Source organism: Anolis carolinensis, chromosome 5 (genome assembly GCF_035594765.1).
Source record: "Anolis carolinensis isolate JA03-04 chromosome 5, rAnoCar3.1.pri, whole genome shotgun sequence".
Lineage (NCBI taxonomy): Eukaryota > Metazoa > Chordata > Lepidosauria > Squamata > Dactyloidae > Anolis > Anolis carolinensis.
The window spans coordinates 93,592,646-93,607,404 of NC_085845.1; the positions used below are offsets into that span (position 1 = coordinate 93,592,646).

General features: G+C 37.8%; 1 protein-coding gene across 1 annotated transcript in view; it reads left to right on the forward strand.

The window, feature by feature from the left end:
• Window positions 1–14,759, forward strand: part of sema3d (semaphorin 3D) — a 374,840-nt gene that overhangs the window by 18,253 nt on the left and 341,828 nt on the right. The window contains exon 2 of the mRNA XM_062981839.1: window positions 7,893–8,606. The gene's annotated coding sequence lies outside the window, so the exon portion shown is untranslated. The remainder of the gene's footprint in view (window positions 1–7,892; window positions 8,607–14,759) is intronic.

Sequence of the window (14,759 nt, forward strand, 5' to 3'; positions counted from 1 at the left end):
TGTTTAGAACCGCATTGCTGTTGTAATGCTGCAAAATGAAAAACATACTCTAAGTTGTGCAACCTTGTATTCCCTCTCCTCTACTTAATATCCCAGGCACACATCTCATTCTGAAATGTCACAGACAACGTAAATATCCCATCAACTGCCTGATTTTTTCCAGTGTTCCAAATGGTATTAATTTTCTTATCAGAGCACAACTGCTTGCTCCTTGGCTTTCCTCTGTTTCTCAATCATTATACATGCAATCCTTTCTCAATCATTATACATGCAATCAAAGGTAAGGAAGTCTATGAGTTTCCTTATTCATAACGGAAATGGTTTGGGGAGGGGGGAGGAGTCTTGCCCATCTGTGAAACATGTGCCTGCTTATATCTGATAAATGAGTTTCTTGTGTAGAGCTGATTCAGATCCCTAGGAAGAAACTGATTTTGTCCATCTATGACATTTTTAAATACTGAACTTGAATAATAGGCAAGACAATAGCTCTGAATCCTATGTGTTGCTTAAAATCCTATGTGTCCTGTTTTTTTAAAAAAATGAATGTTTGCAGTATAGATCCAACATGGAATGGGTTCAACCTTTGGTTACCTACATATTTCTCACCTGCTCGACCATGACTGATGTGAGACATTTTGTTGCCTGAGTAGAACAGCAAATTGTGCCATGATCCTTAGGATGTAGCTAAGGGAATAGGCAAAATGTGTGCATTACTCTTTAAAATAAGAATTCTGCCTGTCTCAATGGCAAATTCTTTCAGTCTTCAAATTTCTAGCTCTGTAGTAACTCAAAACCTCAGTTTAACATATAGAAATGCAATGTTAAGCATCCAAAGAATGAGGGCAAACAAAGGTACGCAGAGAATGTGAACACAAAAAATGTAAGTGTTCAGGAATGACACATTTCAGCATCTCACTCTTTGCAATGCTAGAAGTCTGAAGTCTTTAGAGGAAAAATTAATTGGTGTGGGGAGGGCAGAATTCTTATTTGGGAAGGCAATTCTGATCCCAATTCTCATAATTGTATCCCTGTGTGACCCCTTCACTGATCCATAGTAGCCAGTTTATTTTGGCACCTGAGGCCACATGTCCCTCTCTTTGTCAATAAACATACAAAGAGAGTAAATTAAATTACTAGTAATTTAATGTCCCTTCTATGACACTAAAAAGGAAAACTGGGGCCTGTGCATGTTCTCAACAAAATAGTTAAATTTATTTTGTATTTAATTTACATGTATAGAAGATTGGTATAGAATACAGATGTATAGGGAGTATATAAGTTAATTTTTGAGTGAATTGTTTTAGGAAGGCATTTCTCCCCATGAGGCAGCCCAATAAGTATTGACAGCAGAGGCCTCTTCCACGCAGCTGCATAACATCTACATTGAACTGGATTATATGGCAGTGTGGACTCATATAATCTAGTTCAAAGCAGATATTGTGGATTATCTGCCTTGATATTCTGGGTTATATGGCTGTGGGGAAGGGCCCTGAAGGGTTCCACCAAGGAAATGCAGTCTTGTGTTTGTATAATTGGAATGCAAACACTGATGCAAGGAAATGATTTATGCAATTGATACTCAGAGCTCTTGCGTTGTTACATGCTAAAAATAAAATACAGCCTGAAAAGGGTGTGTGCAGACAACTGCACAATGAAACATGAAGCAAAAGGTAACGTCATAGCAGGGCCACAATGTATTCACTTCACTGTTGTCAAATCTCTTCAGAAAGTTTTGGGGCATTTATATTATTCAAATCCTGGACTCATCTGATTTCTCAACTTTGCACACTGATAAGCATAATTATGCATTGGGGTTGTGTTGTAGTAGAGCCTGTGAGTAATGTTACAAACAGTAGTATGGGTGCCAGAAGGGGGGGGAAGGGTTACTCAGGAGCAGGAATCTGATGATGAGCAGCAGAGAAAGAGGATCCGGGACATACTTACAGCACCTACAGATGAGGAGTCGTTTGAGGGATTCTCTGGGGACAATGGGTCAATGAGTGAAGGAGAAGAAGGAGACACCATGGATTGGTTTAAGATAAGAGAAGTGCAAGCTATTTGTGAGGCGCCAACAACTAGTGATACCTTTATGGGGCACTCTGGGGGTGAAGACTGGCAATCAGAGGAACCAACTGAGTCTTGGGGGGATCAAAGTCTTGACAAGAGATGGAGGAATTGGAGGGAAAGGTCAAGGGAATTTACATGAAGAGCTGGGAGCAGCTGCGGGGGATAGTGATGGGGCGGTGGTCAGTTCATCTTCTGGTGTTGATGTGTGTTTGTGTGCTGTGTGATGTGTAGATTGTCAGACCGGAAGTCCAAAACATCTGAAGAAGTAAACTTTTCCAATCTCTGCTTGGGCTACCATTTCTTCTCAAAGCCACATCAGATGCTGATGGATGCCTTACTGAATCATCACACCTCTAAGGCCCCTTCCACACAGCTGAAAAAATCCCACATTATCTGCTTTTAACTGGAATATATGGCTGTGTGGACTCATATAACCCAGTTCAAAGCAGATATTGTGGGATTTTCTGCCTTAATATTCTGGGATATAGGGCTGTGGGGGGCCCTTAGTCTCACAGCTCAGTGCGATAAAGTGATCTGTATGGAAATCCCTATTCTATCTTCCACACAACTTCCACAACTCTGAGTGGAAATCATAGAATCCCCTGACATATTAGTGCTTCCAGATGTACTTGTCTCTCAGGGCCCTTCCACACTGCCATATAACCTTTCTGTTACATGAGATGTTACAAGCTCCATTTGTGTACTAATATAGACTAACATGGTAGCTTCCCTGAATAAATTATATCAATTAATCTTACAGTGCATTCATGGGCAATCACTCATGGATGAATATGATCGTCGTCCAGAGATAGAATTTTGGCAGTGAGTCCTGAAATGACAGTGAAGACCTAATTTGGATCTGCATGGTTTTTCACATTGAAGACATAGATTTCCAGATGGAAGGTGGTCACAACAAGGATTTGCCTTCCTTTTGGCATCGTTCTTCCTTTTGCCCTGTATTCATGCCTTTTCAAAATCAATATCACCATGTAATAGGCCTTCAGTTAAAACGCTTGAGTGCCAGGGCTTCCCTTTTCTTGGTATGTATACCACATTTTAAAATTGCTTTAAGCCCATCTTTAAATCTCTTTTGTTGTCCACTAACATTCCATTTCCATTCTTAAGATGAGAATAAAGTAACTGCTTTTGGGAGATTGTGATTGAGTATTCACACTAAATATGGCTAGATCTTTAGGGAAATGTGTGAAATTATAATGGATATCTCAAGCAAAATATCAAATAGGTAAGGCGGAAGCTGACTAAGCTAACTAGTGACATGCCCACTCTCACCATCCATATGGTCTAACATAGAAAGGAAATAATCTTTGGCGGGTTCTACACGGACACGTAATGTGGCTGGAACATGTATTAAACCCACTTTGCTCTTCCCAGCTGCCAGCTGACATCAATGGGGAGAAAAAGGTTGGAAGGGGACAATATCCTGTGTCCCCGGGTGGCCTGAGCATGAGGAGCACAGGATGGTTATGGGGACACTTTCTGCTAATTCCACATAGCCGGAACTCAGGGGAAGGCCCAAACCCTGATACAGATATTTAAACCTGGAATGCAGCTGCATTTAGTGGCTTTTCCCAGGTAAATCCAGACCAGTCCATGAGCATTTTGTTACCACCCACAGCAGAGCTTTCCAAACTGTGTGACTAATGTAAAAAAAGAAGAAGAGAAAAATAGACTGATTCAAGGAATTAAATCACCATATATAGAGATAGATAAATGGATAGATAGATGTTAGAGAAAGAGATAGTCTTCAAGAGGTAGAATCTTGGCACGCATTTGCACACACATATATATTGCAAATAAGCTCCTATAGCATATATAGGGACTGTAGACATGGAAAGACTGTTAAATCCAAATAGGTGGGAACTTGTAAGGAGGCAAAGAGGCCTGGACTAAGCCAGAATGAATTTATATGACTCTTGAAGCCCTTTCACACACAAGCAGCATAGCAATTTGTTCCTGCACACAACTTAATTTTATATCTGTATATAAAATCCCAGTGTATCCACCTTATCACAAAGTGCATGCAAAGCTGCACCCCCATGCTTGTGATGAGAATTAAATGAGTACATTTAGTAATGTAGTATTTAAAATGAGCAAACACCAGTCAGAGCTTTTAGATGATATCTGACAAAATTACTCAACCAGCATGGGCAACAGGTACACTAGCTATATGATTCTGGGTGACATTGTGCTATACAGTAACTTTTCTAGCTTCTAATCTTTCCTATATTGAGATTTACAGACTGCTTACATCTGAACAACACATGTGGAGAGGCAAAGGGGGAAGGAAAGTGAGATCTGAAATAAATTGCCATTCAAAGATTAAATGAAGTACAAGTGGTGTATTGTATTCTTCTTGAAAAAATAGCATTTTTCTCCTGACTGGAAGCAGGACAGAAACAGCTAACTCTATCATAAACTAAACCTGTATGGCTTTGTAAAGTTAATGATGAACTAAGCTAATATAACCTACCGGAATATACACCTGAAATACGGCTACTCAACTGCTTGATACATTCTCTCTACCATGTTGTGAAAAATGTGGGTAAACAGAAAGGCAACCTCATGTTGGAGGGTTGTTTCATGTGAAAGGTGGTCTGAGGACATTGAAAAAGGGACTAACAATTAAATGGGAACAAAGTTTATCACAGATAAGAAAAGCATATCTGTGTTGCCTGACATATACTCCCCAACCCTACCTTCTAGATCAGCCTTGACTGGGTGATTTGTTATTACTTATTCCACTCACTCCCAGGCATTGGCCCAGCCACATTGAGTCTGAACTATGGAAATGCTGGGAAGGCAAGTTGGGCCAATAAATTGGAACTGAAGAAAAAAATAATAATGGTTCTGTCTTGAATCTGCTTATCCTTGTATAGACGGAGATGGAAGTACATCTAGCCATGTACAAATATGTGAAGGGAAGTCATAGGGAGGAGGGAGCAAGCTTGTTTTCTGCTGCCCTGCAGACTAGGACACGGAACAATGGCTTCAAACTACAGGAAAGGAGATTCCACCTGAACATCAGGAAGAACTTCCTCACTGTGAGAGCTGTTCGACAGTGGAACTCTCTCCCCGGGCCCGTGGTGGAGGCTCCTTCTTTGGAGGCTTTTAAGCAGAGGCTGGATGGCCATCTGTCGGGGGTGCTTTGAATGCGATTTCCTGCTTCTTAGCAGGGGGTTGGACTGGATGGCCCATGTGGTCTCTTCCAACTCTACTATTCTATGATTCTATGATTCTATGATTCTACACATGCAGTCTGCCACATTAATTCTCAAGATTGCTAAACAGATATAGTTGTTTTACTTTAATTGCCATGATTCCACCATATGGTATCTTGGGATTTGTCATTTAGGGAATGACATTCAGAATTCTCCATTCTTGGGCTTCATGAAACTACAAGTAGGAATTTATATCATCTCTTAGTCCATTCTCAAATGCAAGAAAGACTAAATTCAGATATTTTTCACATTTTCTACGACAAAGAGAAGAAGTTGTCCCACGTTCTGAGTGCTCTAATGTTTAAGGGACATTGGTTTATTTATAATGGCTTTCTCTTTTGCTTCTGAAAAAAAAATGATTGTTGTACATGTAGGTAACTGTTCCAGTTTCTTGTTCACCTTATAAATTGTGCTTAGGCTTTCCATGCTTAACTAATCTGGATGGCAGACAAGCATTTGACCACTTTCCAACTTGGTATAACATGCCACAGCTTGTGTTCCAGTGGCATAGTTCTTGGAAGCCTAGGGCACTTCCATATCATAATGAGATGGCAGAGTAGAAATTTAGTGGAAGTGTATCCATATGTGTGTGTATATCCAGATTACTTATTTCATTTACATTTCATTCATAATTTCAAATGTTTTCTTCCTGATAAGTGAAATTATAAATATTTTGCTATTTTTGTACTGTGGGACTTCTTTCCATAAAAGAAATTAAGGATATGGTCAAAGATGGATAGAATCACTTATACTGATACAAGTATATTGGTTTACAAAAATGTGTGAATTAATGGAAATAGACAAACTCACAGTTTGATTAAGGAGAAATATCTAATAAGTTTTAAGAAGGACTTAGCCCTATTTATTACATTTCTTCAGCAAATATGGTGTCAAATCTCCATTACAGTTTTTTAAATTTTATCTTATGGAGAAAGGATGCATCAATAGTAGGTTTTCTTTTAATGGGTGTGGAAAATTGAGAAAATAAAACTATCAGGCAGAGAATGTAAAGCCCTTAGACTATGTATTTTAGATCTGTATGCAGTTAATGTTTAGCATTTCTAGCAGTAGTATGTTTTTTATATGAAAACAATATATTTCTTCTGTTTTCGTCTTATAGTTTGTATTCTTGCTTTTTATGTCTGTTTGTAGATTTTGTTTTAATTTTTCTAAATATATTTTATAAGAATACAGTTTGCTATGCCAAAAGAAAAAAATGTAGAAAGCTCAAGCTTTTCGTAGAAATTTTGAATGTTATTTCAGATGAGAAAAATTGTTAGTATTCTCTAATGCAGGAGTCCTCAAACTTTTAAAGCAGAGGGCCACTCCACAATCCTTCAGATTGTTGAGGGGCCGAATTATCATTTGGAAAAAAAAACGAACAAATTCATACGCACACTGCACACATCTTATTTGTAGTGCAAAACAACAACAACAATGAAAGTACAATACAATATTTAAAAACGAAAACAATTGTAACCAACATAAACCTATCAGGATTTCAATGGGAAGTGAGGGCCTGCTTCTGGCCAATGAGATAGTCAAGTTAATTAGGATTGTTGTTGTTGTGTGCCTCCAAGTTATTTCAGACTTTGGGCGAACCTAAGGCTAAAATTATTTATTTATTCATTTACTACATTTATATCCCGCCCTTCTCGCCCTGAAGGGGACTCAGAGCAGCTGTATGCACATACAATATATTATATTATTAGCATAGCACAATATTAGCATTATATATTACTATACTGAACTATACCACTATACTGTAATATTATATGTAATATATATAATATAATTAATATTATTATATGGTACTATTGGTATTATATTGTATAACATTATATTATTATCAATATTATATGTATATACAATATATTATATTATTTAAAATGATATAAAAATATTATATTATAAAACTGAGAGCGGGGGCCAGGTAAATGACCTTGGAGGGCCGCATCCGGCCCCCGGGCCTTAGTTTGGGGACCCCTGCTCTAATGCATGTAAATACAAATCATCATTGTTCCAAAAGCTTAAATAAAACCAATTGTGTATTCAGAATCTGTAGGCTCTATAATACCAGGTTTGTCCTCTACATTATAAATGAGGATTAAGGAGCCAGAACATCTTTTCTATTCTATTTAGCACTTCAGGGTTTATTTGAAATAAATCTGTACAAATAAAACATTTTAAAACTTCACAAAGTATAAACACCTTTTTTGGCATGGTTGAAAATAAACAAACCTGAAACAGTATAAGCATTTGTGGAGCTTTTGAGCTTGTAAAAACACACGTGATCTGATGGAAAAAAATAAAAATGGGAACTATTTTCTGCTGTCATTTTTTTCCAGTGTGACCTTCTTTTAGAAAGTGTACAGAGTGTTCCGATATTAAGCCCTATGATTAAAAGTCCCCCTGCTCCCCTGGTTCACCAACACAGTATTTTGTTGATTTTTCAGAAGATGGGTGAATGAAGTTTTTCAAATGGTGCCAGGAAGAAATTATAAGAGGGCTACCTATCATGGTACTGGATGTAGCAACTTCTTTTTTCAGCAATCTGATTTTAATTCTTCTTGATTTCATGTTCAGGTTCAAGATCTGCTTTGCACTGAAACCCAGAGATGAGACAAACACAATGAAATGCAGAGAAAAGAGCACAACTTTTTAAAGTTACTGCAGAGAGGTTGTCACCCAGATATGGTCCAGATCAGTCTTCCATTTGATCAGCGAGCCTACAAATCCACCCCATTATCAGATTGCCTAGGAAAGGCATGAGAGTGTCCAGAACTTCCAATAAGGTCTTTCAACCAATGGATTGTGTCATCAAAGTATTTATCCCTCACTGGACAAAACCAATTCCAGGCCTCACTCTCCAAATCCCTGAAGGGGACCATCTGCGAAGCCTATGCCTGATGGACATTGAACACCCACTGCTAGATTCATGACCAATACCAGCCATCTCCTAAAAATGTGACAAAGTAGTACACATGTACCTCCAACAATAGCAAACTTATAGGGAAGGAGGAAGGGATGCAGCCTGAACAGAACTGTTGAACCCCAGCAGCAACACTACTTATCTACACATCCACCCCAATCTGATAACTGCAATATCTGAGACATCCCAGTGACGTCGGGAAGCTGGACAGCCAGTGAGGGGCATCTAACCACTTTGAGCTCATTGACTGACAACAGAACCCAATAACAAATGTTTCTGGATCAAAGGGGACTAGAGGAAGAAGAACCTCTTGCAGATGTGGCAAGGTGACAGTCTATAGCTTCACTCCTAACCCGACCCACCTTCTGGTAAGTCAGGCAGCATGTGTGTTAATGCCAGCAGTGTTTTCTGTGGCTGCTGTCTAGCAAACAACCATCTTCCCCTGAATGCCCTTGAACTGACACTATTGATATATGCTAAAGATTCTAATTAGAGAGTTTATTTCTTTACAGCCCCAATGTCTTTGTTATACTTGGCCCTTTTTATTGTGTAATTTTCAACAGTAGCACCTATCAGCTATTCCAGGAAAGTATTGTGGAGAGATTAACACTCCTTACTTTGCTGTCTCCAGACAAGTGACCAACAGGAACACTACTTATTAAAAGTGTTTGTAGGCCTGCAAATTTCATTCTCACGGGCAAGAATGAGTAATATAAATGTGTTTATTCTAGTTGTGAGAAGATTTTTTGAAAACTGTACAGTTTTTAAGATTATTTATAGCTTGTTACTCTTTCTGTGAAAAAAATACACTTTGGGACATTTGTGTGTGTAAAATTCTTCAGTAAATTGTTTGCATAGAAAATAAGGGGGGAAAAAACAAATTTCTTCTTAGGAAAACCGAATGAACCAGAAAACACTTTTCTACATATATATGTATTTTGCAAAGAGAATGCTGTTTTCTGCACAGGAAATTTGTATTTTGTGAAGAAAATGCTTGTTTGGACACAAAGCCCACATGTATTTTTGTACAGAATGTAACAAGCTACGAAGCTTACCAGCTTTCTGAGATTCTTTTCTTTAAAGCTTCCTAAAACAAATCCATTTTACCCTATTTAAAATATTTTCAAATACTTATTTGATCCCCAATGTCTCCATACGTGTGCACACAGTTGAATTTGTACTTGGAACTCTAATTCTAATCAGAATATTGTGTGTGCGAGAAGCTGTAATAAGAAACTGAAAAAGGATTATTTCCTTAGTACACTTGCGTTTCTTTCTAAACGTTTGTTGCTTATCAGTCTGGAAATCTCATGATAATTTACTTGATATCCAATATTGTTCTTTTCAGTTGGGTTAAATATTGTAGCTTATTTTTTTTAGTTCAAAATCTCTGCCAGACTGGTATAATAATTGCCACTGTCATAGTTTCATCTCATCAAATGATTTTTGAGTCCTCATTTTCTATAACAGCAAAATTGCTTGTTGTAAAAATAAATAATCAAGCTTTACTGAAATCTAGGCTGGATCACTATAATCCAGTTTAGATGCAGCTACTCCTAAAAAGCTTTCAGAAACTTCAGTTGGTCAAAAAAAATTGCCACTGTCATATGTTTTGTCAGAAGCTAGCCAGACCAAACATTTTACTCTGGTCCTGTACACTTTTTTTGGCTTCCTCTTTAATCCTTGGTTCACTTCAACATGCCTCTACTTAAAGCTAGGAACAAGGAAAATAGCACATTTTGCAGAATATATTTTTTAAGAATTGCAAGTTCTTCCAGTTTTGAATGTATGGATCTTTGCAAAGTTCACAGAACTTAAGTGATTTTTTCCCCTAAGCTTTATAGGTATCTTCACTAGGTTTTGCTGTTTCCAGCATGGGGAGAACAATTTTATATTTCATGTAGATATGAAAGATGAGGACCCTCATTTATATAAATAATTTTAATAGGTGATATCCATAATTCAGATGTAATGTGTTTAATTCTACATGGTTTTAAGCCCACAACTTTCAGAGCTAAAAGCTCAGAAAATCCCTGCACCTTTTACAGTGTCAGCTTCAGTTTCTTACATATTTATGTTTTAAAGTCCATTCTATCCTGAATATAAAAAATTATGAATTTTAAGAAATTGAACAAAAATATCACCTATTCCTGTTACTTAAAGCAAGGAGGGGAAAATTGAAGCCTAAAAATGACCAAAAAAATCAAAGACATGGTCCAGTTCCAGTTAAAATCCCTACCAAATTCAGCTGGAAACTATTACATTCTCAATTCTTTCACATTTAACTCAATGAGATTATAAAAATGGTTAATTTGACCTATTGTCACATAAAGTTGTAAGCAACAAACTGCATTAATCCATGATGGTTTGGAGGTCTAGAGACCATTCTTACTGATCATTTCAAAATGCTTTCCCATGAAATATGCTGGAAACAAACATGGAAAGGCATTTCTCACCTATGTCTTCCTATAAACTTTCTTAAGACATCTGAATGACTGCTGATTAAACCTAAGAGCAGCAAAATGGATCATGGCTTGATTCTATCTGGTGTCAGTTTGATACAGTAAGAGAGAGTTCTGCAAAAGGTAAATTCAATAATGTATCTCAGAGTTCATTTCTCAAACTATTTCATGTAGGTTAAAGTCCATATCTGAACTTTTCATGATCCCAAAAGCGTATGAAGGACAGCTGTAGGTGTTACACAATCCCTTTCCTCCAGTGCAATTGAGGTTTGTGGGTCAGGGATATTAATTACAACTTAGTCAGACATATACTGACACATGGTACAGCTCAGGACAGACTGTTAAATATGTTTGTAGAAACTCTTTGCATGTTTCCGCACAGCTCCAGTAAAAGGTTTGCAAGGAAGTGCTTCCAAGAGAAAATAATGTTATGCTATAGATGCAGGTGTTGATAAATTTGCCATTACATTATGTTTAGTCATTTGCTATTGCATAAAATCAGCATGGGGTGGAAAAATAAGAACAGTAATTTCTTAGAACAGCCCATCCCATTGCCCCAAACAACTTTGCACATTGATACCAGATTTGCACATTGTTGGTTTTTCCCATAAAAACATATTTGATATTCACAAATCAAGAATGAAAACACCACTCCACTATACTTAACATTGCTATGGCTGACCAGAAATATATGCTGTTGGATTATTCTGAATATTTTACATAAATAATCTAAAATGGGGTGGGTAGATAAGATCAAGGAGTGGTAATGATTATTTTGAACAATGATCCCAATGGGAATGATTATTTAACTTTGATGGACATTTTCCTTATAGTTTGGGAATTATTTCTAAACTCCTATTGTATTTCTAAAGTTCTTATTGTAATTGTGATATTTTAACCTATTCACTAAGTCCTAGTTCAAATGAAACATAGTGATATCTAGTCTAGAAAGAGATGAAGAACTGTCTTGAATCCCCTCGGAGAGATAGGGCAGGTTATAAATAAAGCATATTATTTTATTGTATGACACAGCAAACAAGATAGATATGCTGGATTTCGTTTCACAAAATCACAAGTCAAACACTTTCCAAGTGTCTAGGACTGTGTGATGTATTTTCGGATGATGCATGCAGATCCCAGTAGGGTGGCCTTTTGCAGTTGACAGATCGTAATTTTGTCAATGTCTATTGTTTCCATATGCTGGCTGAGATCTTTTGGCACGGCACCCAGTGTGCCCATCACCACCGGGACCACCTGCATTGGTTTCTGCCAGAATCTTTGAAGTTCAATCTTGAGGTCCTGATAGCGGCTGAGTTTTTCCTGTTGTTTTTCGTCAATGCGACTGTCACCTGGGATGGCAACATCAATGATCCAAATCTTTTTCTTTTCCACAACTGTGATGTCTGGTGTGTTGTGTTCCAGAACTTTGTCAGTCTGGATTCGGAAGTTCCACAGTACCTTTGCGTGCTCATTTTCCAATACTTTTGCAGGTTTGTGATCCCACCAGTTCTTTGCTGCTGGGAGGTGGTACTTGAGGCATAAGTTCCAATGAATCATTTGGGCCACATAGTTGTGCCTCTTTTTGTAGTCTATCTGTGCGTTTTTCTTACAGCAGCTGAGGATATGATTAATGGTTTCGTCGGTTTCCTTGCAGAGTCTGCATTTTGGGTCATCAGCTGATTTTTGGATCTTGGCCTTAATTGCATTTGTCCTGATGACTTGCTCCTGGGCTGCAAGGATCAGGCCTTCTGTCTACTTCTTCAGGGTCCCATTCGTGAGCCATAGTCAGGTCTTCTCCTTATCAGCTCTTCCTTCAATTTTGTCAAGGAACTTTCCATGCAATGTTTTGTTGTGCCAGCTGTCAGCTCTAGTTTGTAGTGCGGTTTTCTTGTACTGGTTTTTTGTCTACTGTGCTTTGAAGAGTTTCTGATTTTTGACTTCAATCAAAGCAGGTTCTTCACTTTGCTTTACATCATCATCATTATTATTATTATTATTATTATTATTATTATTATTATTATATACATTTTGGTTTCCCTTCCCTTCTTTTCTCTCCCCCTACCCTTTCCTCTTTTTGCTCCTTCTACAATGCATATTTGAATATTCATCCTTGGACCTTATAACAGATGCTTCCTAATGTATAACAGGCACCATATACAATTACTTATGAGAAGGAATTCTATGACATCATGAATGGATAATTCTGCAAATTGAGCAAATGTATGCCCTGGCCATGATGACAATGCAGTAATTGCATTTTGGCTACAGTGAATTTTGATGGTTGGTGGGAAAAAATGTCCACAATGTTAAATTTATGGTCCAACTTACTTAACTTAAGGCCTATCTTGTATCCTTAGTTGAGCCAATACTGGAATGAGATCCTTTTCAAATTAAATTTCAGTGCCCAGACTGAAGAAGATACCTCACTCATGGTATAAATTGTACCATCTTCATAATGGACAGGACATGTAACTTCTGCTATTTACCACGATTGTAGTGCCCCCTTTTGTTTGCATGCCTTCATACAGACATAGAGACCCCACTGTTTCATAGAACTGGAAGCAGCCTTTATTGTCACCTGGAAGAGGCATCAAAGGAATTCCCTAAAAGTCAAGATCAATTATGATCAGAAGTGGATAGTGATATTTAAGCTGGATAGAACAAAGACACCAAATAGAACTAAGAGTGTTAGAAATTGTACTTAGTAGTATGAATCAGCATGGATATTACATATCTCTATGGGACCAGGCTTAACACAGTGGGCTAAACCACTGGTTGCAGAAAATCCTGCTGATTGAAAGGTCGGCAGTTCATGCCTGGGTTGGGGTGAGCACCTGCCATTAGTTCCAGCTCCCTGGCCACCTAGCAGCTCAAAAGCAGAAATGTGAATAGATAAATAGGTACTACTATTAGCACAGAGGTAATAAAAGGTGCCATTAAGGACAGAAATTGGGAGAACATTTTAGGAAGTCAAAGTTCCTCAGCATGGACGATGGAGTGACAGCACCCACCTCCCACCCCCATGGCTGGAGTCGAGTACAGCCTCCAAGATGCCAGAAATAAGATGGTGAAATGCCTTTACTTCTGTCTGTATTCTGTATAACAACATTGAATGCTTTCCATTTGTGAGTTCTGTAATTCGCCCTGAGTCACCTCGAGGAGATAGAGTGGAATATAAATAAAGTATATTAATTACTTAATTCATTAATGTGCAGAATCAAGCACCATGGCTTTAATTAGAACTCCCTTTGTCTCATGACAAAGGGGTTATAATCATGCATTGTTGCATGACTCCAGTCTATTAACATTTACTCCCTGGATGGAGCAACCTACCATTTTGAGATCTTCTTTTCTTAGGATAAGAACCTAGAATAGAAAAGAGAATTTAGTTACATCAGAAGCTAAAATTAATGAGAATTAGACAATAACTAGAAAGTGATTGCAGTTCATTTTGACTGCTAGACAAACAGCTGTTAAGATCTAGTTTCAACTCATTGCTCATTTTTAAGACCCGTTGGAAAAAAATATGGACAGTTTGCAGTTCCACCCTTCCTGAAATATTTTCCAGACCTGACAATTGTTGCTGAGCTGAACAATTTATGAAAAAGAACTCAGTAGGCTCGACTGATGCTAGTATTGAACTTCAGTAAAGCAAATTACTGTCATTAGTGAAAGAAATGCAGTGACTTGAATGGGATTATACCAACCTATGTTCAGGATTTTGAAAAGAGTAATAGTAAATTTACTGTTAAAAATATTCAAAGTGAAAAAAGGGCTTTTAACCTGAAACTCCTACCTCCTTGTACCTTTTTGCTTTTCCTAGGCAGTCACAACTCTTATTTTTTCTGTCTGTTTTTTCTTGGGCAGCATCCCCCTCTCCCCACCCCCTTCCTTTCCCTTACCTCAGATCTCACCCCTCCATCCAATTATCTGGCTAACTTTTCTCATGTTCCATTGATCCTTGGGCACTTTGGGAACACAGTCATAATACTATTTAGCCAAATATCAGATTCAACTGTAAAGGTTTAAAAACAAAAAACTGGCTATAATGTAAGCAGG